At 33.6% G+C, this 24,732-nt stretch overlaps 1 long non-coding RNA gene across 9 annotated transcripts in view; it reads right to left on the bottom strand.

The window, feature by feature from the left end:
* LOC141507872 (uncharacterized) overlaps positions 1–24,732 on the bottom strand; it is a 250,353-nt gene that overhangs the window by 149,128 nt on the left and 76,493 nt on the right. For 8 of the 9 annotated variants that reach the window (XR_012474294.1, XR_012474293.1, XR_012474295.1 and 5 more), the window contains one exon: positions 15,757–15,933. The exons of the other annotated variant lie outside the window; for it this stretch is intronic. This is a non-coding gene — a long non-coding RNA (uncharacterized LOC141507872). The remainder of the gene's footprint in view (positions 1–15,756; positions 15,934–24,732) is intronic. 9 annotated transcript variants of the gene reach the window in all.

Here is a 24,732-nt window from a genome sequence, read left to right as displayed (position 1 = left end):
CCCAATATAAGCAGGTTCTTGTCCTGGTTTGGCTATTATTGTGGAACACAGGGCAAGTCTCAGCATGAAGGGGTCTCAAAAGCACAGAAGTTGTGCTTGGTTCAGAAGGCTCTATAATGCAATGAGTTTTCTGCAGGCATTACTTTTATAACAGCCCTGAGAAGTGATTATCCAGATACTTTGTGAAGACCTCTAATAATCATAAACCAGAGATATGTTGGAGCCAGCTCTAACACACTGGTCAGTAAAATTTTCAGTATGAGGATTTATACATTAGAAATCTGAAATCAGTACAGATGAGGGTTTGATTTATTGGTTTTTTTTTTTTAGTCCAGACTTTTAAAAAGTGTTAATAATACAGATTGCACTTAAAAATATGTATGCAAAAAGTGTGTATGCATTCATTCTCCCACTCCCCACTGCCCAATAATTAAACATTTACTGGTGCATGTCTGTGTTGTTCTAGAAACATTGCTTGAATTCTGTAGAAGAGCAGTAGAAGGCTCAGAGAATGAAGTCTTCAGCAGACTGAAGGTCTGGTGTCTAAAGATCTAATAATTAGTAATAATTAATCATCAGCATCATTTTATATGGCATCTTAAGAGTTGCAAAGTGCTTTACATTCATTATTTCCTTTGAGTCTCTCAACAAATCTGAAAGGAATCCATTACCTCCTAAAGCAGCCCTTTCTGTTTCTGGACAAATGTAAAATTTATGTGGAAGTTCTTTTTTCCTTATATTGAACTGAAATCTCCCTTGGAAGTTTCTACACACTCATCCTAGATCTGCTTTCTGGAGTCAAACAAAAAGCTTCTCCTTTTGCACATAGGTGAGGCTTCTTCAATACTCAAAAATCACTACTATATCCCCTTATCTCCCTCTCTCCTTCTATCTTTCCTGTCCCCTAAACCTCTTGGAGTTATTAACATATTCCAATTGATTTATATTCTTAAAATGCAGTATCTGGAGCTGAAAAGAGTAATTTAGATGTGGGGACCGTCTCTCATTCTGGATGCTGTGTCCATTCAGGCTAAGATCACAATAGATTTTTTTTAGTTACCACATCATACTATTAATTTATACTGCTCTTCTAGTCGAATTAAAATCTCTCTTCTCTCCATTCCTCTGCCCTCATCACCAAGAACTGTTGTTTAGTTGTGTGTCCACTATGTCAGACTTGTGTAATTAATTTTGAACTCATATATACAATTAATAATTTTTCTTATCAAAATTCAACTTACTGAGAGTTCTTGTGATACCAATTTCCATTTATCAAAGTGTTGGTCTGGCAAGCATCACATTTATGTCTTCCTCTAGTCTAAGGCATTCATAAAAATAGTGAAAAGGAAAGAATGAAAGACACATCCCTCTGATACTCCACTTGAGATCTCCTTTCAAGCTGTTACTAATCTCATTTGCCAATGTTCTTTAGATTCTGTCATTCAACCAGCTCCAAATCCTAACTCTACTGTGAGGTAGAACAGTTCTCTATTTTTCTATTAAGAGCAACATGGGAAATCCCTATGTTCCTTATTAATATCTGGATATATTCCAGCTAAAGCATTCTCTTGACCTAGCCCTCCCATCTCCCCTCCCCCAAAATGATGAGACCACACTATCATGACCTGTTCTAACTAAATAAAATCTGACAGTATTTTATAATGGAACTTATAGTCATAGCATCCTGACTCTGTCACTTACTATCTGTGTGATTTTGGGCAAATCATTTCACCTTTATGGGTCTGTTTCCATATTTATACAAATGAAGGAGTTGAATCAGATGATCTCTTAGGCACCTTCTAACTGTAGAGTTATGATTCTAATGAATGAATTATTTTAGTTCAATTATATATAATCCCAATTTCTGGGTCACAGACTTCTAAGGATGCTATGCAGTTATTGAAATGGGAGTTTGAATCTGCATGTGAGCCATTCATTGCTACATTTAATCTTTATTTGTTCCAATGACATATTAATGTGATTCCAGATAGTAAAAAAGCAAAGCTAGCTCCTGTGCATTTATACCTTCAGATACACAGGTATCTATCCTTAAATACTAAAGACCTTTGGAAATTTCTGTACATAGATAGATAGATAGATAGATAGATAGATAGATAGATAGATAGACAGATAGACATAGATATAAAGATATGGATAGATATAAAAAGTTACACCTTTTCCAAATGTATATAGGTATTGCTGTGATTAACAAAATACAACTTTAGGTGTTATTGAATCCATAATAAATATTTTGACATTTATTTCATAATCATTTAATAACATTAGTATAACTATAATCATATGGGGATAGGAAGACCTAAGATCAAATTCTGATTCAAACATTTATTAGCTGTGTGAACCTGTGCAAATCCCTTAACTTCTGTTTTAGATTACTCAGCAATAAAATAGGGACAATAATATCATCTACCCTTGCAGAGTTGCAATGATCAAATGAAATGTTCAAAGTGCTTAGCAAATTTTAAAACATTATATAAATTTCAAAATTAGCATAATAATTTTATTTTTAAATAATATTACAAGAAGTCATACTGAAAATGATTAGCAATAAATATTTTACAACTTTTATCCTGGATATATGATTAAACCAATAGTTTGAAATATTTACCCTCTTTCCTTTTGAAAAAAAAAAGAGTATTTGTCTATCTCTATCCCTTGAGGACCTCTACACATTTTTCAAAGATCACTGACAAGGGCTATGCATTCACATTCACCAATTAGACCCATAGCAATTTGGCATTTAAAGTCACTAGTTCTTTTAATATCCTGGAGAGAAATTCATTTGGCATGTGATTTGATTTCATTGATGACAGCAAGTTGCTATCTTACCACATTCTCGCTTATCTTGGACAGCAGCTCTCTTACTATCCAGTTTTGTTCTAGCCTTCCAAGTCAACAAATTGTTTCCTTTGGTAGAGAAATGGAAGCAAAGTCAACATATACAGTTGTCTTCATAATCATCATCTCATCTAGCTGGAATAGCAGTCCTAGGATCTCAGGATTCAGACTTGAAAAAACTGGAAGCTGTCACATTCACTTTATTTAGGAAGCTGAGACCTTAAGAGAGAAAATGATCTGCTCAAAGTGACATAAAGAAGAGGATAGTACTAAGTAATGAATCCAGGTGGTCCTTTCTTTAATCTTCTTGTCCCAATGTTGTATAAAAAGCACATTTTATTATCCTAAATGTATCATTTGCATCAGAGATTTACTTGTGATATAATAGATAGACACTTAGAATATTTTATTACTCTCCAGGTTTAAAGCCCCCACCTAGGAAATATGAGGAAGCATACATAGTAATGCAAGGTGTCCCAAAAGTCTTGAGGAAGTTTTAGGCTTTAATAGTTCAGGAAGCTTTTAACGTTGGTAGTTTAAAATTGCACCAAGACTTTTGGGATACTCTATAGCTTAAAATTAATTTTCTTATTCAGGTTTTATTTAAGGCAGATAAACAAAATAGAAATTCTACAAGGAGTAACTATTGTGTGAGCCCCTAGAGTCACTTAGTATACCAAGAATGAAGCAGAAGGCTTTCCTACCAGTCTAACTTGGCCCTCTGCTTCTTTTTGATAAAAGAATGGAAGGGGAAAGTGTTTCTCTTTGAACACTCTTTTCCCTTTTGTTCCTCGTCATTAGATAGTTTGGCTATCAGAACCCCCAGTTTCCTTTATAGTGTTCTCTGATTTTTATGAGATATTTCTCTGGTGGGAAAGCAATGAATGAAGATGTCAAATGAATGAAGAAAATAGTATTAATTAATGAAATAGTATTTATTAAGTGCTTATTATGTTCCAAACACTGTGCAAAGTAAGATCTAGAGATAGAAATACAAAAATGAGAATGCCCTCTTCTACCCTCAAAGAGAGTAGATAACATAATATATAGGATAGTGGTGACCATGGAAGGATTTTGTTCTTCATTTGAAAAAAAATAATAAGGAAAATGGAATCATAGAGGAGTTTACTGATTTACATTTTCATTTCTAGTTCCAGATATAGAAAGGGAGTAGAGAACAAAAAATATTTTCCAGTTTTCTCTTCTGTTGGTTACCTCCAATCTCTTAACTATACTCTCTGTCTGTTTTCTTCATTGTCCCAGTTACCAATCCAGTTCCTTTCCACTAGTTACCTCTAATGCCTATAATTAGGCCCTCTTCATCTCTGCTTCATATATGTCCTCACTTCTTTCAAGACAAAGTTCAAATGCATGAAGACTTCCAAATGAACACTTCCCTAATTGCCTTCCTCAAAAGTAATATAGTTTTCACTTCATATTTGCACATCTTCTTCCCTGATTGGATGCAAATTCCTTGAGAGCATGGGTTATTTCATTCTTGTTCTTTGTATTCCTAGTACAGCATAGTGATTGATACATAGGAGTTACTTAAAATTACTTATTGATTAACTGTTCAAGGAAGAAGCATCCCAGCCCTGTCTACAAGAATATTTTTCTATAGTTTCTGTGAATTTTGAGCTTTAGGAATTCTGAGACTATTCTAACATTATTATTATAGTCTTTTTAAAACAATTTATTCACAGTTATATGACATTACTTTCATCTTTTATATATACCTTTAAAAATTCAATTTGGAGTAAGAATAACTCTTTGTGAAAAATATGTACTTCTCTCTTAGACATTGCTTTTCACTGGTTGTCCAGGTCAACGCTTTGGACTTCTCACTTCCTTCTTCAGCAGCATCAACCTTGCACACCTGTTTATTCCTCCCCTCTTGAACTTCAATCACTAATACATTAGGAATCCCAGCTACAGTCACCTCATTCTTGATTTAAACATTTGGTTATTCCATCGACAATTCCCTTTTTTGATAACGTACCATTGCTCCTGGGGTGAATTACATAATACAGATTTGGACTATGGTAATCTATCCATTCTGTTGCTTGAATTATTTCAAATCCACATGCAAAAAACCCAGGGGGTACACCAGTAAATTTGACTTTCCTCTTTTTAACCAGTATGAATTCCTACATGGCATCACCATTTCTTCCCAGGATTCCAGCAATTCTGTTTAAGTAACCTGTTCCCTCTTCTAGGTCAGAATCAAACACAAAATTTGAGTTCCTCTTATCTCTTCTGAAACCTTTGGAAATTAGAGATATGTGTGTACACATAACACACATATATGTATATATATACATGCAGATACTTATGTATGTATATACATTTATATGCAAATATACATTAATTCATGTACATATGATTATATAATTATGTGTATATGTATGATATATCTGTATATGCACATCGTATTTCTATAGAGTTTTAGGATTTGCAGAGAGTTCTGAGAACATTTTCTTATTTGAGTTCTATTATCATCCCCATTTTACTCATAAGATTGAGACAATTTAAATGACTTGTCCATGGTTACAAAGACATTGAGTATCTGATGCAAGATTTGAACTATAGTCATTATGATTCCAAGTTCAACAGTTTACTCTTTACCATCTTCCTGTCATGTGATGAAACATATTCATACATAGATAGATAGATACATGTGCACATACAAAAGCATGTACATATAAAATAATCTTTCTTAATAATACTAGCACAATCATCACAAAAAATCCAAGGATAGATTAGACCCTGTGTGTATCCCAATTTAAAAAAAGCAAATATTTTTCACCTGAAGAACTCAGGTTGAGCAGAGGCAGACAATTATTAGCCTATTAACAATTTATTGACCTAAGATAAAATCTAAAAAAATGAAAAAATAGCACAAAATGTCTAAAGTAAAGAGGGAAAATTGTATTGTCTTATTAAAATAACATACCTGTTCTATTTCTCTATACTTAGTTCAGACCCATGGAGAAAATAGAATTATTTATGTGCTAGCTTCTCATTTTCCCATAGTGAAAAAGTATCTTTGGGATCTTTTGGATCCTTGGTGTAACTATTAGGCACATTAAAAAGATCATCTAAACATCTGAGTTATTTGTATCCAAACTCATCAGATTCTCAAACTGAAAATAGATTATAAAACAAACCAGAGTATCCATCTGAATGAGTCCCCAGGATGGTGTGCTAAAGCTGACTTCAATCTACTAGGGTGAGCTGATTGTTAAAATTTCAATGTGAGCATTTAGCAAAGATATAAATTGAGATTAATTGTTTTGTTAATGCTCTAAACTTAAGAAAGCAATAAAGAAAAATGTTAATAATGCATATTAAACTTAAAATATATTGTTTGTACATTTCCCCCCCCCCCAGACAATTAGATGTTAAATATTTACCAGTACACCCTAGCCTTAGAACAAATGGGCTTGGCTTTTCAAAACTATATAACTGCTTTGTTGTAGCTGTGCATTGCTTCATCTTCACACATTCATACATATTATGCAAGTATACCTCTTTGCTGTAATTCCCCAACACAAACTTGCACCTACATATTAATTCCTATAGTAGACAAAATTTCCTGGTTCAAAGTATTTTGTTGTCCAATTTCTTTTCTTTTTCTTTATGTTTTTTGCAAGACAATGACTTGCCCAAGATTATACAGCTAAGTAATTATTAAGTGTCTGAGACTGGACTTGAACTCAACTTCTTCTGCCTCCAGGGCTGTGCTCTATCCACTAAGCCACTTAGTTCCCCTATCATTTACATTTCTAAATCAAATCATGATATCCATGTGTCTGCCTTTCAAGAAACAAACAAAAGACACAATTGGCTCAAAGCAAAGGCATTTATTAAATGGCATAATAAAAAGTTCATTCCTCCCCCAAACCTGCAGCATAATCTTCTATAAATATATATGTATATGTATGTATATATATATATACATGCACACACAAAGATTATATATAAACATTATATATATATACATATATATATATATATATATGGAGAGGGAGAGAGAATATCTAATAGGTAATACATACCTATATAGGGAGAAATAAATTTTATCTTCTTGTAATATTTCTATGTTCCTAACCCTGAATACACTTCGTGAAGTATTTTGGCTAAATGATTGATATATAAAGCCTACATAGGCCTTATTATATAATAATATAATATGGAATAAAATATATCACTATAGAGGGCAAATTAGCTTGTTGAATGGAAATAGTTTTCACTGCCTCTAGTCTCTGGCCTAACTGAAATTCTTAGCTTAGCATTTTTAGGTTTCTTCAGAGAAAAGGAACTTTAGGACTAATAAGTCTCTCCAGTTCTGTTCCTTCAGAGTCTCTGAGGCATGCTTCGATAATCCAACATAAGATGTCAAACTCTCTTTCCTCTTACTGCCTAGGTTCAAGCATATGTCTCCTATAGCAATGTGTTCTGCTGCAAGTTGCCATTGCTAATGGAATTGAGAGTAGAGGAAGAAGTATGCCCATTTCTATATTGCTATTCTCTTTAAGAGCTGCAAAAGAGTCCTCAAGATCTGAGATCACTCTCAATAGCAGAGTTCTTCTTCCATCAGTGGACCTCTTCCATTCTAGACAACCACAATTGTTAGTTACTCCATTATAAAATTCTCAGAAACTACCACCTACTGGACCCTCCCACCCCCATTTGCCTAGAAAAATGAAGCACTAAAGGAACTCTAGTAATACAAGGGCAAATCCACTAATGTCTCTGCTGACCCTTTCATATGCAAATAACAACTTGAAATGCAATGTCTACCTAAGTCAAAATAGGCTATTCAAAATCTGACATTCTTAATTTCATTAAATGTATTGAAACTCAATTGATTAAGATTCTCCTGTTAAAACTTGCTATTCCTATACAAATAGATAAAGTATATAAGAAAGTATAATTATTAATCTATTACATAATATCATGATATTCCTTTAGTTTAGTCTGACACCATGTGTGTTAGAGTGAGAAGGAATCATATTATATATTTATGTCTTATAGTTTATCTCTTACATTAACAGAGTTGTTGCTGCTCATTAATATTAATATTATAATCAGGTGGGTGACATGCCTAATTATGCCACTGGATATGGATTTTAGTCTCAATTTGTCACTAACTCCCTCTGACTTTGTGTAAGTCACATTACATTTCTTCTGAACCTCAGTAATCTCATCTATAAAATGGCATGGTTAAATTTTATTTTCTTGAGATCTCTCCCAGTAATAATTTTGCAATAAAATAAGAACATTAAAGAAATGGAAATGGTTTCATGCTGATATTCTGATCATTTGGATGCATCTTTATTGAAAGGATCAGAGATCATAAAGAATTTCAGTCCAGGTACCATTAGAAAGGCTCCCAGATAGAAAGAAAAATGGTAGTTATTTGAATTATTTCCTTGGAAACTGTTGTTAGGCTATAAATAAGAATGTCTTAAAAGGGTGACTTGTGTACATTACCCTAGGAAAAAGCTTTCTGTTATTCACCACAAGTGTAGATCTATGGTTCCACACAAATAGCCAAAGACTTAATAATAATATTCTGTCTTTTTTGTTCCATGTACAAGCCACATTTTCCAAAACTAGGAACTGTCAGAATTTTGACTACAGTCTTTATGTGAAGGAGCATTATAAGTAAGAACATTTTTCCATCAGAAGAAACAAAACTGCACATAGTAGAATGGAGATGGAAAGTATTTGTCAAATTGTCTAAAACAGCAAGGTCATTCTCACTAAAAAGTGTGATTTGATAACTCCCCTTGAAAGCTATTAGTTGTGGTATGGTAAATAGAGCATTGGGCTAGAATCAGGAATATCTAAGTTCAAAACCAGAATTAGACACTTAACTGTGTGACCCCAGGCAAATCACTTAATTCTTATTTTCCTCAGTTTTCTCATTTATACAAATGGGGAGAATAATACCTACCTCCCAGGATTGTAGTGAGAATCAAATTAGATAATATTTGTAAAACGCTTAGCACATTGGTGGATACATGCTAGGCACTATTTAGATGATAGCAATTATTAATATGGTCATTATCATTATCATTATTATTATTATTGTTGTTATAGATTTTCAGATTCTTACAGTCTGAAAAATAGACATCAAGTGACAGATTTTTTTAAGGCATAGGAACAGTTGAGGCAAGAAATGTTCAACTGATGTTCTGTGATCATTCCTGTCTGATAGAACACCATGGCTATCATTAGTTATTAACTAGGTGCTAGTTAACTATTAACTAGTTATTAACTGGTATTAGTAATAGCCCATGTCAACTTTTTTAAAGGAAATAATAGTAAACATAATTGCAAGTTTAAAGAGCACCTCCATGGAGAGCCCTATTCTAGTTTGCATGGAAACACCTATCCATCAGAGGGTACCATGTAGCTTTTTTCCCTCCCCAACTACTCTTAGTGTTCATATTATCCCTGACTCAAAACCTCACATTGGTTTTCCAATGATAAAGAGTATTTCACTTTGGATAGTGGTTAAGTCTGGTTTGCTAATTTCTACTTTGCTTTAAGTCTGTGGACTCCTCTTTGGTGGATGGTTCCATCATTACTGTATCTGATAAACAGAGTTTTTCAATGTATTTGCAAATGGCGATTGCTTTTTCTTAGTAATTATATCTCCAATACAGTGCCAGTCACATATTAGTAACTCAGTAAATACTTAAAGATATATGTCTGCAGCATTGACCTATAATTTAATTTATACAGACCACTTCTAGGGAGGAAATTCCCTCAGTTAAGGCAGATAACAACTTACTCTAATTTGTTCTATTAGAGACTTACTTGGGAACAATAAGTGAAAAGACAATTTGCCAGGGTTATAAATATACTAGGTAGAATATAGGACTAGAAAGCAGATCTGTTTTTACTATAAGGCTTGCTCTCTTTCTACTATGCCATTCCACTTGCCACCAGGTTGTTCCCATGTTCCATGTATGTCCTTTTTTATAAGTTAATGACTTGGGGTTATGAGAATTCAGGAGAAAAAATAATGCATCTGGAATTCAAGGATTTAGGATTATTTCTGAGTGTCATGTACTATATTTATGATATTGAGCATTAAGGCCCAAAGAGTTTTTTCATCTATAAAATGTAGATTGTGTGTGTGTGTGTGTGTGTGTGTGTGTGTATTTACTAGAAGCTATCCAAAGTCCCATCATAATTAAATTTATGATCCTTATCTTTTGGAGACTAAATTCTCAGCATCAATTTTTTTATTTGTAGTCCCATAAAATATGGAAAACAACACTTAACATTTACCAACAGTGGTTTCTATCTATATGGCTTTCTCTGACTACAAAATGCAGTTTCTGTTTTTAAGCTGTATAAGTCAATGTCAAAGGAGCTTATGCAATATTTAGGTTTGTATTACACTAAATTAATCTTAGCATGAAAAATCTTTTGATTATAGAGTATGTTTTGTCATTGATTGATTGACTAATTCATTTATTCATATAGTAATGTGACCACTAACTTCTATTTATAGTCTTGAGCAGTAAATTCCTATTTGTGCCATGTTAGTAGGTGTATTACATAGTTATTACAAGCTTTCCACCTGTTTTACAAGGTTCAGTGAAAAAAAAAACCCAACTATTTCTTGCCCCTTTTTAATGTGTCGCCATTGCAATTGTGTGTTTTTACAAGAAGGATACAGTCAGGTTATTCTGAAGGAGAACCCTGATTTGGTTATTAGAGAAATGCTTAGGAAATCAAAGTCCAATTTTACTCTTTGTACTTGTAAAATCATTAGAAATTTATCCTGCCTTGTTGGTGTAAAGGAGAAAACCCTCTGATCCTTCCATTTCTTCTAGCTTCCTACTAGATGAAAAGGAATCGTATAATTCAAAAACATAGAATTAGCTGGAACCTTGGGGGTAATTTAGACCAACACTTTAAAATGAGCCTCAATATGGTTTAAAAAAATTGGTCCAAGGTCACAGGTAGTGAGTGAAAGATCAGTCTTCTGACTTCAAGTTATTCTTTCCAATATACTGACTATCAGGAAAGATTGGCCAAATTTATGTGAGTATGACCAATTCCTTTGATCTTTCAGTATTTAACATAGTGCTTAGTATATTGTAGATATTTAATAGACATTTATTGACTGAGTCATAGTAGACTTTGTACTGATTACAGAATCACATGAAAATTCTTCTATTCTTCAATATTCTTCCTTTGGGACAGAAACACATAGACATGAAAATCTTGGTGGTTAACCCTACCCATGTTCCGTTGTCTCAAATGGAAGGAAATAATATAGTCCTGATTATTTTAAAACAATTTTATTGACAATGTTTTTGTTGTATCAGCTACATCTACCCAATAAATTCTTTTTTCCATAGGTAACTTATGAAAACTCTCCTTCACTACTACATAGAACCATTCAATGCCATAATTAGACATTTTGTCACTAGGAGAAATTGAGCAAGGCTTAAAGGATACTACTGTGCAATACCCACTGTGGCAAAATGAAAGAAACTTCCAGATCCTAGGAAGCTACTTCTGGAAGAGATTTTGTCAGTTAGATGAGAGAAGGACAAGATATAATTGATAAAGGAAGAGGAAGACAGGGAAATTCATAGAGGAGTGTACCTTGAGTAAGACCAGGACAAAAAGAGGAAACACATTTTATTATAGTTTACTATTTTTAACTTGTTAACTAGTTACTAAGCTCAGTTATTTCTAAGTTGTAGAGTAAGCATGGAGATACGTTTCTGTGTGTATGTATGTATGTACTAGAAGCTATCCAAAGTCCCATCCAGATTTAATTTATGATTCATATCTTTTGAAGACTAAATTCTCAACATCATTTTTTTTTATTTGTAGTACCCTAAAATATGGAAAACAACACTCAATATTTACCTTAAATTTTGGAATCTTTCAGTAAAAATTCAGTAAGGTTGTCCTAGTGTTAATTCTGGAATAGCCATCATTAATATTCTCAAGTGTAGCTCAAGAAACAACTTTTACTATGGTTTTATAATTCATTTGCCATGGATTATTTTATATTCTAATCATCTGGTATTACAGTCTGAATGTGCCTAATAGATAGTAAACTCCACAACTGTAGCTCCAAAAGATAGACATCTTTTCTCACAGAATTATTTTTTCTCCCTAATGGCCTAACACAGTACTTTGAATAGGGCAAATCATTTTAATTTTTTTTAATTTAATTTAAACAACAGGTACTTGTTGAGGCTTTACCATGTGTTCAGAACTAGGATTAGACCTTATGAGGGATAAAGAAATATATGAAAAGGAAGAAAAATACTGAACCACATATATCATATAAGGAATATTATATAATATTAGCATAAAAATCTAATTAGATAATAATCTTATTAAACATATGTATTTTATCCCCATTTCACAGATGAAGTAACTGAAAGTTTAAAAGATTATATACTTTGTCACAGTCATATAGCTACTTAAAAGTCAGAATTTGATTATAAGTTTTTTCACTCTATGGTTGAGGATTACTCTTTTTATAAATTAAAAAAATTTATTATGATTTTTGTTTTTATATCAAAATACTTTGTGAATATGACACATTTCATATAACTCATGTCCCTCTCCTTCAAACAAAGAAAACAATGAAGTAAATCAACCAACACAGTAATTATAAAGTATATTCAGTGTTATACACATTAAATTCTCCACCTCAAAACAGAAAGAGGAGGGAAGAAGATAGGTATATTTCCTCTTTTTCTTCCTTTTTTTTTTAGGTTTTTGCGAGGCAAATTGGGTTAAATGGCTTGCCCAAGGCCACACAGCTAGGTTAAGTGTCTGAAGCCAAATTTGAATTCAGGTACTCCTGACCCCACGGCTGGTGCTCTATCCACTGTGCCACCTCGCCGCTTCTCCTCTTTTCTGCTTAAACACAATATTAGTCTTTACAATTACATGGTACTTATTTCACTTCAGTGAAATGGACATTGCATTCCATTATTACAGTTATATTGTGCACATATTATTTCTGGTCCTGTTTTTTCCACTCAGCATTAGTTCATCCAAATCTTTTTTTTTATTGTGGTGGTTGTTGTTTTTTTTTTTTTTTTTTGCAAGGCTATGGTTTTAAGTGATTTGCCCAAGGCCACACAGCTAGGTAATTATTAAGTGTCTGAGATAGGATTTGAACTCAGAACCTCCTGACTCCAGGGCCAGTGCTATATCTACCCCAGTTCGTCCAAATCTTAACATATTTTCCTGAATTCCTCATATTCATTCTTTCTCACAGGACAATGCATTCTCACAGGACAATGTAATTACATGCATCTTTGTATCGCATCAGGTTGAATTTTGCAGCACAAATATTAAGTGTTGAAGAATTTCAGAAAAAAATTGACAAAACAACATTATTTAACTAAGATCCCATTATGAGGTCAAGAAGTTGGAATGGGTAATTGTAAACAATATGTGCATGGATAGAAAGGCAAACTGGTTCTAGGTAACAGGAATAAGAGATATAACATGAAAGCAGGAATAAGCAGAGCATCTTTAAGGATGGTGAGGAAACCAGGTTAAGTCAAACAGAAAAATTAAAGGTTAGAGAGTATTGAGAAGTATGGTTAGATAGGCAAGGTGAGAGGGCCTTGAAAGTCAAACAGAAAAATTTAGACTTGATTCTCTTGGAAGTAGGGGACCACTGTAGATAGTGAGAAGAAGCAAAATGTTGTAAAAGGTTGTGGGGTTTTTTTGTTTGTTTGATTTGTTTTGTTTTTAAGGAAGAGAAGTCTGACTCTGGAAGCTAAAGATATGATATATTAGGGTGATAGTAAGGATAGTAAGGAAACAATAGGGTCATGGAGTAGGCCATAGAAATACAAACCTGACAGATGAGATGTTCTAGTGGTATGGCAGTAGAAATAAGGAGGTAGTTATGGATATAAAAGAAATGTCAAAGGAATAATAGATAGATAAGGCTTGATTGATGATATACATGCTAGAGAAGAATACAGATGCAAGATACATCTTTGATTCTCCAAGATTATACTTCAAAAAAGGATCTTTAACTTCTCATGAGTTTATAGAGTTGGTTTCTACTGAAACAAAATTTTCTTAAGGAGACTATATTTGGTTTTTTCCTCACTTACAAACATGATAAATACAATAAGAAAAAAACAATCAGAATTGTTCAACCAAGTTATAAAGTGATATCCTCAAATAAACCAAGGAAATTGTGAACAGTGAATCAGTAAAGGCAGATCAAACATGTGAGTGCCCATACCCATATGCATACAAATATTAGTGAAGTTTCTGGTGTCCTGTCCCTTAAATTCAATTGCTTCATGATGAGCCAATTTGATCTTTGAATTGGGATTTGACAGAATCAGTTGATGTTCATTATAAGGAGAGAGATAGTTTTGCAAAGTAGATGGTGGGAGGTGGTAAACGTTGTGCAAAGTAGCTCTGGGACATTTGAGAGTTCCTCAGAACCTATCCCAGCCTTGCTAATCCTTGTCTCCTGGACCCTTACTAGCTAACTGATTAATGCTACTGGTAATATTCTCCACACTTTTCACCCATAGCTCCAATGGATGGTGTTTAGATCCCGATTTTCTGAAAAAAAGACTAAATATGAACTACCACCACCTTAGTATGTCCAACAGCCTCTTCCTTGCTCCTGTGGGTCAATTTCCTGGCAAAAAGAATCACAGAATTTTCAGAGTTAGAAGAAGGAATCCCATGAAGTTTTATTTGAACATGTATCTGAAAAAGGGTTTGGTTTAGAACATGTCTGACAAGAAGTCATATAGTCTTTGCTTAAAGACCTCAAGTGAAGAGAATTCCACCATCTTTAAGAGCAGTCCATTTCACATTCAAATAGTTCTTAGAAAGTTTGTCCTTATGCCAAATCTAAATTTGCTTCTTTTCTCATTGCTTCTAATTATGTCTCATGGGATCAAGCATAACACATAATCATATTTTCATATTTCAGACTTCAGAAATACTTGAAGGTAACTTCTGTATTTTCCTAAATCTTCTCTGGGTCAAATATTCTCAATTCCTTTAGCCTATCTTCAAGGGCAACAAGTGGCACAGGGGTTAGAGCACTGACCTTGGAGTCAAGAGGATGGAAGTTTGAATCCAGCCTCAGACACTTGCCACTTACTATCTGTGTGACCTTGGGCAAGTCATTTAACCCTGATTGCCCAGCATTCAAGACCATCTTCAGTTGTCCTGATTCATATCTGACCACTGGACCCAGATGGCTCTGGAGGAGAAAGTGAAGGGGGTATCTTAGCACAGCACCCCCTCACTCAAATTCAGTCCATGTGCTTGTCATGTCATCACATTTCTGATGTTGGGGTCCTCTTCAAAAATGAAGGATAAAACATTAATTAGCCTATCCTCATATGGCATGAATTGAAGACCTTATACTTGCAGTCTTCTGGCAATGCTCAGAGATTATCTACATTTTTCCTAAAATGTAACATTCAGAATTGAACACAAAATTGCAGAGTTGGTCTGACCAGAGAAAAGTACATTTTTAAAAAAAAAATTAGACTCCTTGATAAGCTTTGAAATTAATGATGCCTCACTCAATTCATTAGAGAGCACCAGTGGTCAAGCTCAGCTGGGCCAACAGAGGCATGTTCCATTGGCATGGGACTCAGGAGGGATCCTGGAGAATAAAAGATTATAACCAAACCACGCTATCCTCAGTAGCAAATTAGATCCAGAGGGAGGTGCCTTATATCATGCAGGCCACTAGGAAAGCATTTAATGCATAATTAATGTACTAAATGAATAGGGAAGAATGACTGAGTCAATGTGTCTTTCTGAGAAACCAACTAACTGATTATCACAGAGTCAGAGACTCAAATACTGAAGGCCATCTGGCCAACTTACCTTCATGTTCTCCACAGCTGATGAGCGTTTTTGCTTCTCCAATCTGTAGTTATCCTATTTAACTCTTCCGTTGTTTAATCTCCTTCATTTCTTGGTCCTGATACAGGCTTATAGACGGAATCTGAGGTTCATAGTACATATCTTCTCTGTTTATTTAGAGACACATCCCAGATAAATCTAGGTTACAGAGTAAATATATGCCTCAGAAGAAAATTTAATGCAAGTCTTTGCTGCAGATTTCTATTACTGTCACCCTTGTCAGTATGTCACCAAAATAGTAGATATCTTGCACCCTTGTTGTCTCTAATGAGTAGATTAGAGGATATAATAATCAGGAGAATATATGTTATTTAACAGTAATAATCAAAATAAAATTCAGATTTAAAAAAATCATAATCATATGATGGCTGTCTAAGATAGCCACTGAAGTGCATTGAAAGCATGGCATAGCTTAAAAGAATAAAAAAGTTTTATTATACTAAGCTCAATATGCCTTAACTCAAGTAATTAGTAATAAATTTCTATATATTTTAGAGTGATCAGATTTTCAATTTTCATTTTTGGACTGTGACTAAAATTATTAAGAAGAATAGACCAAACTATTATACCATATTTGCATTCAAGACCAATTTTGAAAATAGTTTTTCTTTCATGGGTTACATTATCTATTTGTTTGATTTAATTCATATATTAACACTAATAATAATTTGTATTTATAGTGTGTTATAGGTCTTTCCATATAACATCATGTTTGAGATGACATATCTTATATTTCATAATTAAGATGGTCTACTTCAATTTTCTTAGTTTTGCTAAGGTGTGATTCAGTATTTAGAGTGGCATTGCAATGGACTCTAGGTTGATTTATTACTGACAGTTTATTTTGGTATAATATTTTAAAGCTGCAGAACACCTCTATTATCTCTTTTCATATGAAATTAACACTTTTTAAATTTTTTTACCAGATCTGAGATTTTTTTGTTATAGGAAACTTTTGATTAAGAAAAACTCTCCCCTAATGTAGGTTGGCACTTATGCTGGCACTTAGAATCTTAGAGAACTGAATGGGGGACAGAGTGATTTAAATGACTTGTCTGGGGCCACATAGCCAAAATGTTACAGATCTGGGACTTGTAACCATGTGCTCCTTACTGAGTACATCATGCTATCTTTCAAAATGGGCATTTGACTTATTACATATTTGTGTGTGTATATGTGTATATAAGCATAATATACAAATATATTTATACAATACATAAATACGCATGTGCATGATAACGATGATGTCTGTCCTTCAATCTTGAAGAAGACCAACACATCAGGGGAGGTGATGCCATGACAAACAAATGAATTGGATTTGAGTAAAGGGAAGGCTGTGCTGTCAAAAATCTCACTTTCTCTTTCAGACTCAGCTGAATGCAGTGACCAGATATGAACTTGGAGGACTGGAGATAGTCCTAGATTGCCACATAAGGCAATCAGGGTTAATTAAAGAATTTGCCCAAGTATCTGAGGTCAAATTTGAACTCAGGTCCTCCTGACTTTAGGCTGGTGTTCTATCCACTGTACCAACTAGCTGCATATACATATAAACACACATGTATTTGTCACACATATATATAAATACAAATTATTAGGCAAATAAGTGGTACAGTAGATAAAGCACTAGACTTGGAGTCAGAAACATCTGTTAGAATCCAGCCTCAGAAAATTATCAGCTATATGACCATAAGTAAGTCATTTAATTTCTGACTGCTTCAGTTTCCTTATCTGTAAAATAGGTATAATAATAGTATTTATCTATAAGGGTTGTAATAAGCATCAAATGAGATACTATTTTAAGGTTCTTAAAGTTTTTAAAACCCTGCTATTTAATCTTTCTATAATCACTAAAATTATTCTATCATTAACTCCATTTTTTTGAATGAGATAAAGTTTTAGTAATTTGCACAGTCACATAGCAAGGGAATGTCTGGAGCTGCATTTGAACTCTGATCTTCCTGACTCAAAAGTAAAAAAAAAAACAACAAATAAGTCATGTTGCTTCTTAATAATTAAAATTTCAATTAGTTTTTTGTGCTTCATTCAACTCAAATATTCAAATGGATGTACCATTAATTTGGGAGTTCCCTGCAGTGATGCAGATTACATCCCATTCACATTTTTTCATCCTTTGCTCTTCTAGTTCCAGACATAAATTACACTCAGTGTCCACCCCGTGAAGCCCATCCTTATTTTCTGTTGACATTGCTAGGATTCCAACAGAGCACTTGAGCCATTCATCCCATCAGGTCTCTCCCTCACCAAGCCCTCCACACAATTCCTTTTTCATGACACTTTTTCCTGATGACTTACTATTATCTTTCTTCAAAACCATTGATCAGTTAAATATTGCCCAAAGACAGTGTACCTCTGCACTGAACTCCAGGTGATTATTCATTTTGAGTTTTTTTTTTTCAGAGACTGTGTTTTATAAATTGTGTTTCAAAGACACGTGTTTCATGGCTAACACTCGTATGTCTTAGCATCTACCTCACAGGGGAGTTGTGAGAAATGATTTTCTCTCATATAGAAATATGTGCAAACACATACGACACATGCACACACATGTGGTGTCATATGACACGACAGCTATATGTACACATGTGTATATGCATGTATTGGGTTGTGTATACATATATATGCATTGTAGCTTTGCAAATGGTCACAATTGTGATGAAAATATGGACCGCTGTGTGTAGGCAAAATTTGGTGGAGGGCATTGAAGGAAAGGGACAATGACAATGACCTGAAAGCAATCCAGTCTATACTCATCCACTTTAATTCTGAGCCCAATTTGCTGCAAATGTGAATTATCCATATATAGATAAAGGTATGTTCATGCATAAACATCATAGGTTATCCATACAACTACATGTACTAATATGAGAAATGGATTTTTTCCAAATTTTCTTTTTTTCCAATTAAATGTAAAATTAATTTTCCACATTCATTTTTGTAAGATTAGGTTCTACATATTTTTCTTCCTCCCTCCCTCCCTCCCTCCCTCCCCCCAACCATGACAGCAAGTAATCTGATATAGTTTATACATGTATAACTGTGTTAAACATATTTCCATATTAGTCATGTTATAAAAAAAAAAGAATCAGAAGAAAGGGGAAAACCATGAAAGGGGAAAAAGCATAAAGAAAAACAAAATTTAAAAGAAGAAATAGATTTTTTAATCAATTTTTTCTGTGTGTATGGTCAGACTTGATTGCAGATATCTTCCAACAATATTTTTGAAAATATTTTGAGTCTTAACACAACTAATATAATGATACATTTAAACAGGAATATCTGAAGGACCTCACCATCCCTGTAGGGCACCTTCTACAATCTGCACTCTGTAATGTATCTTATTCATTACTTTTGGGTGAGGATATCTTGTTGTTTTATGTCTCCTCTGATGCTTATGATGAGAGGATTATTGAAGAAGAATGTATTCCTGTTAATATATATTTCAAGGAATCTTAAATGATTTTAGTGTATGAGACACATTGCAGGAACACATTGCTAGAATAGATTCTTAATGGTAGAAGTTTGATCTATTGAATCAAGTATATTTTTAAATAATCAAGAAAAAATAAACTCTGAAATATTATATTACATCATTGTCAATTCGATGATGTTATATAAAGGGCATTCTAAAAGTCTTAGGGAAATTTTAAACTCTAATAGGTAATCTATTAAACATGGTCCATTAATTATAGACTTTTGCCTAAAACACCTTCAAAGAAGATATCTTTGGTATACATATGAAACAGCTAGGTAGCAAAGTGGATAGTGCTAGACATAGAATTAGAAAGAACAACTTCAAATCCAACCTCAGACACTGGGAAGTCATTTAATTTATGTCTGCTTAAGTTTCCTCATCTGTAAAAATGAAAATGATAATAGTTTTACCTCCCAGATTTGTTGTAAGACTCAAATGACATGATAGTTCTAAAGCACCACGATGTCTGACCCATATCTAAATACTAGCAATTATAATTAGGGGTGAGGCTCATAAAGATTTTGTGCAAATAAGAATTTAGGCTCAGAGAAAGAGAGGGAAAAATAAGTATTTATTAAACTCCTATTATAAGACAAGAACTATACTTAATGCTTCACAAATCTTCTCATTTGATCTTATTATCTCCATTTTAGAGAAAACTTAAGCAGACAGAGATTAAATGATTTGCTTAAATTCTCATAGCTAGGAAATGTCTAAGGCTAAATTTGAACTTGGCTCTTTTGGATTTCAGGCCCAAAACTCTTTCCACTAGATACGCTTAGCTGCCCACAAAGGCCAAGAACTATTGATGCTCACTAATAGCCCCATTGTCAATAAATCCTATTTTCCTCATGTCTCTGAGATCTTTCCTTCCCCAGGTAACTAGGGAGTGATTTTTCAATGCTCTTTCAATTGTATTGCCTCTAATATAGATTTTCTTAATGTAAATTTGGTCCAGTTCTTTGTCACTTAAGTGCTATTTGTACCTCCAAAATACATCTGAGACTGTGGTGTTAGAGTCCCCATATGGTGCTTCTGTTATCCTTGAGGTTGAAAACATTGTTAGAAAGAAAAAATCCTTAAAGATCTTTGACTTTTTTCTTCTTTTTATTGTCCTATTTTTATCCAAAAGTGACATCAGTATTACTTTCATTAGCTTTCTTAAAATTAGTTTTATCCTTTCCTTTTCTTTGATTTCTGAATATGCTTTTAATAAATAGTTAATCATCTTTGTCAATTAGATTTTCAAAAGAATTTGCAAATTTCAGAAGCAAAGTGGTAGAAATCGGCATGGTTCTCCATCTTGGTATACTTTGCCACTGGTATGGTCTTTGAAAACTGAGGGTTACCTCCACAATGGAATATCTAGGAATCAGTGAAGATTTTGAACTTTTCCATATTTATTTCTTCTTGTGACTTGGTCACTAAAATTCTATATCCTTCATTTTGTGTTCAATCCAAATATATAATAAATGAAGAACAACAACAAAACTTCTGTATTGAATTGCTAGTAGTGTTGATGTCTTTTCATTTTTTACTTCCTATTTTCATTATCAACAACTTTAAATAGGAGATTAAAAATTTTTCAGTTGCATACCATATCCTTTTCTAATTATTCTTCTAACTTTATATTAATTTTGTTCTTTGCTCTGTCATGATTCTTACTGTACATAGACAATTGATTGAGGGATGACTCATACATCATTATGTCTTTTCCTATGCATAAAAAAATACCAATTTTATTTTTTATAATATTATTCTGTGTTCATTATTCCTACTGTTTAACTGCTCTTTCTCAGAATATGATGATATAGAAGTGGAGGCTTCTAAACTACAAATCATTGGTCCCTTTGACCCCTTGTTCTTGATTCATGCTTTAAAAAATATCTTTAACTATCCTCATCTATTCTTATCTTTCCACTGAAGTTACCAAATACCAAAGGGTGTGTTAATTTATCTTGGAAGGTTGGTTCTATTGAATTATTTAAGGAAGAATCTTACCCATCCTTGCTAAGTAATCAGTGTTGGAAAAACAGTTGTTCAGTCATTTCAGTTGTGTCTGAAACTCTGTGACTCCATTTGGGATTTTCTTGGCAAAGATATTGGAGTGTTTGCCATTCCTTCTCCAGTTAATTTTACAGAGGAGCAAACTGATGCAAACAGGGTTAAGTGACTTGCCTAGGGTTACACAGGAATTGAATATCTGAAGCCAGAGTTGAACCAAGTTTTTTCTGACTTCAGGTCTGGCACTCTATCCACTGCACCACCTTTTGTCCTGTTGGAACATAAGCTACAACTATTTTCCTGATGGTATTTTTAAAAGTTAATTACATTGAGCCTTGAAATATGAGAAGATGAAATGTCCCATCAAAAATGTTTCCTACAGTCTCTAGACATATGATAAACCCAACTCTATCAACTCCTTTCCTCTCCAAGGCATGCTTATAATTCATGCTTCCATTTACCTGTAATTTACTTCTTTTTATAGTTTCACTTATATGAAGAATGTCAAAACTTATTTTATTCAATTCTTCCAGCATTATGTTTATTTACTGCCTATAGGACTTGCATGTAGAGTACCAATAAGCACCTTAAAATAGGTAATATAAAAATTATTATTTCTGGTATCCTTGTATAACTTTGCTGAGTTCCATGAGGGTCACTTTGCATTTTTTCGGTATTTCATGATTTGCCATGACTAAAGAATTCATTATCAAATGTAAATCTACTGATGATGAGTCTTTATATTCTTATAATTGTCCTAGTCCTAGGGATACATACTTGGCCTATTGCCAGGATCATAATAGAAGCAATTCTAATATGATAAAACCAGTCAACATTTTACACTCTGATAGCATATACTTTGACAACCTAGGATCACTGCTCACTACCATGAGAAATCAAGAATAAGATTTTGAGGAGATTGTGCACCTTACCACATTTATTTCTGATCTTGCTTAGCTTTCTAAAATTCACCTTCATCTACTTTGTAGTCAAGCCAGAATAAATCTACTTTGTTTACATATTCTTTTCTTACACTTCATTATGTCTGAGATAGCCTCAAACACCAAGAATAATAATTCTAGTAAATATAACTAGGAATATTTTGTATGCAATGGATGACAGAGTGCATAATTCTTCTCTTATTATATAATCAAATATAATCAAATGATCATATAATCAAATTTAAATGCTTCAAATCAATGATGATTTGTTCTTCCTTCTAATGGCATCTGTCTTGCTATATGTCTGATTCTAGTTGCTTTAGTCAAAAAAATTAAAATAGAATGCATGTCAACTTAAGAAATATTTGAAAATACATACATACAAATACATACACACACACACACACACACACACACACAAAGCTAGGGACTAGTAGAACTAAAAAAGAATCCCAATTTTGTTGAAGTCCCATTCTTTGGTTTTACTACACTAAGAGACCCTATCATAGGGTGAGTTATGGCATCTTTGGCAGGGGAATGTCTGGGCAATCCCTCTTGTTTTTGAAACTTCAACTAGAAGGTCTCTTTCAATAGAAAACGGCTTAGTCATTTATAATGTTGCATGCTATAAAATCTCTTTTCTTGGGATTTTCATATATGAGTGAGGATTGAGGGAAATAAAAATAGTAGGCATGATACTATTGTAGTTTGATATCAGGAGCTATTGCTAAGAGGTAAAAAAAAGAAACCTTGATGAAATTGAACAAGGGACATGAGTCCCAAACATTCATTTTAATACTATTGAGTCTGGAAGACCTTTCGAATATCACTGGTGTTATTAACCCTCTGGGAACCATTGATGATGTGGTTGCCTATGCAGTATATTTCATATCGCTTAGCAGATGACATTCTGCTACTTTTCTCAGCACCTTGCACATTGTGGGGTCCCAATAAATACTAAACAACAATAATATGACATGTAAAGTATTCATTTGCATGACCATCTGGGAAACTCTTGTGTTGTAAACATGAGTTATATTTTGAGTAAGAATGGAGTTGCTGCAGAAGTTGTTTAGTATTCTTGGTACAAATGCTTTTGCTTTTCAACCTTTACATTTGGTAGCAAATGTGAAATAATCCAGAGTTGCTAAAGCTTTTCTTATGTAAGGAGCAGAAGCTTTCTGTAGATTCTATTTACACAGTGACATGTTTCTAATTAGATTAGCTTTTCTAGTAACTTTTTTGGAAATCCACATAATTCTTTTTTTCAGAAAAACTTGTCCATTTTGCATAGCAAATAAGGTGAGTTTAATAAGAGCTTGTGGAGGAGAGAACTCATACATTGCAACTGGGCATAGGATAGCTTCACAAGAAATATTTGAACACAAGAAATATTGTGGAGCATTGAAATTGTGATTTTCAGGTTTCTAGGGATGCAGAGCCTTCCTGTGGGCAGTTGAATATACAGATTTATTGTTTTCAAAGGGAGCCATTGCCCATGGTGGGTCTTGTTAATATTATCTTAGGGGAGATAAGGTGGAGAGAGAAACAGCTCTTCTCTTCTCTCCTCCCTGCTCCCCTATTTGCCACAAACCAAAGGAAAATGCGTGGTTATTTTTCCTTTCATGTAGGGGATTCTCCAGTGTCTAACTGCTCTCAAATGTGGTGCTGCTTAGCAACCACCAACCTGAAAGACCATCTTGGATGATTCCTACAGATAAAGGGCCCTGTGTTCTGCAGGCAAGACAAGAAAAGCATTTGAAAGGAATAGTTAAAGTTATAGTTCAGCAGACTGCCTAACCAAAGTTGGAAGTCTACTTAGCAAAGCCTAAATTACACAGGCAAATTAACCTATATGTTACCAAAAATAGGAGTTTTCAACAAGTTAATCAACACTGAGAATTGCTCTTAAAGTTTAATCCAGTTCAACCTGGGGTTTCAGAATCCCCTTTCACATCCTCCACTATCCACAACTTTCCCATTATAACCCCTGATAATTTTTCTTTTAGAACAATTAAAAATAGTACCTATTGAAAAAGGTGTGAGAATCTCTGCCTAATATTTAAAAATATTCATTCAATATTCATTTATTAAACACTTTATTAAGTATTACATAAGTACTGTGCTATTCTTGATATATCAATCAATTAATAAAGATTTATTTAACATTTAGTATAACCCAGACAACATAAATGCTAGGGATACAAAAATGTTCCTAAAGGAACTTACAGTCTGAGGAGATAACATGCAAACCAATATACGCAAAACAAGTTATACCTAAGATAAATAAGCAATAATTCAAAACAGGAATACACTGGAAATAGGTAGAGTTAAGGAAGTCTCTGAGTTGATGGTAGAATTTTAGGAAACTAGGGAGTTCAGTTGTCAGAGTGGAGAAGGAGAAGAATGTTCCACACTTGACAAATAGCAGGAAAAATGACTAGAGCCATGAGATGGGTGTTCGTAGCACAGCCAGGAGGTCAGTGTCTCTGGGTT

The sequence above is a fragment of the Macrotis lagotis genome, chromosome 1 (assembly GCF_037893015.1).
Source record: "Macrotis lagotis isolate mMagLag1 chromosome 1, bilby.v1.9.chrom.fasta, whole genome shotgun sequence".
NCBI lineage: Eukaryota > Metazoa > Chordata > Mammalia > Peramelemorphia > Peramelidae > Macrotis > Macrotis lagotis.
The sequence above is the reverse complement of the archived record's forward strand: the minus strand, read 5'-3'. Positions and strand labels throughout refer to the sequence as shown.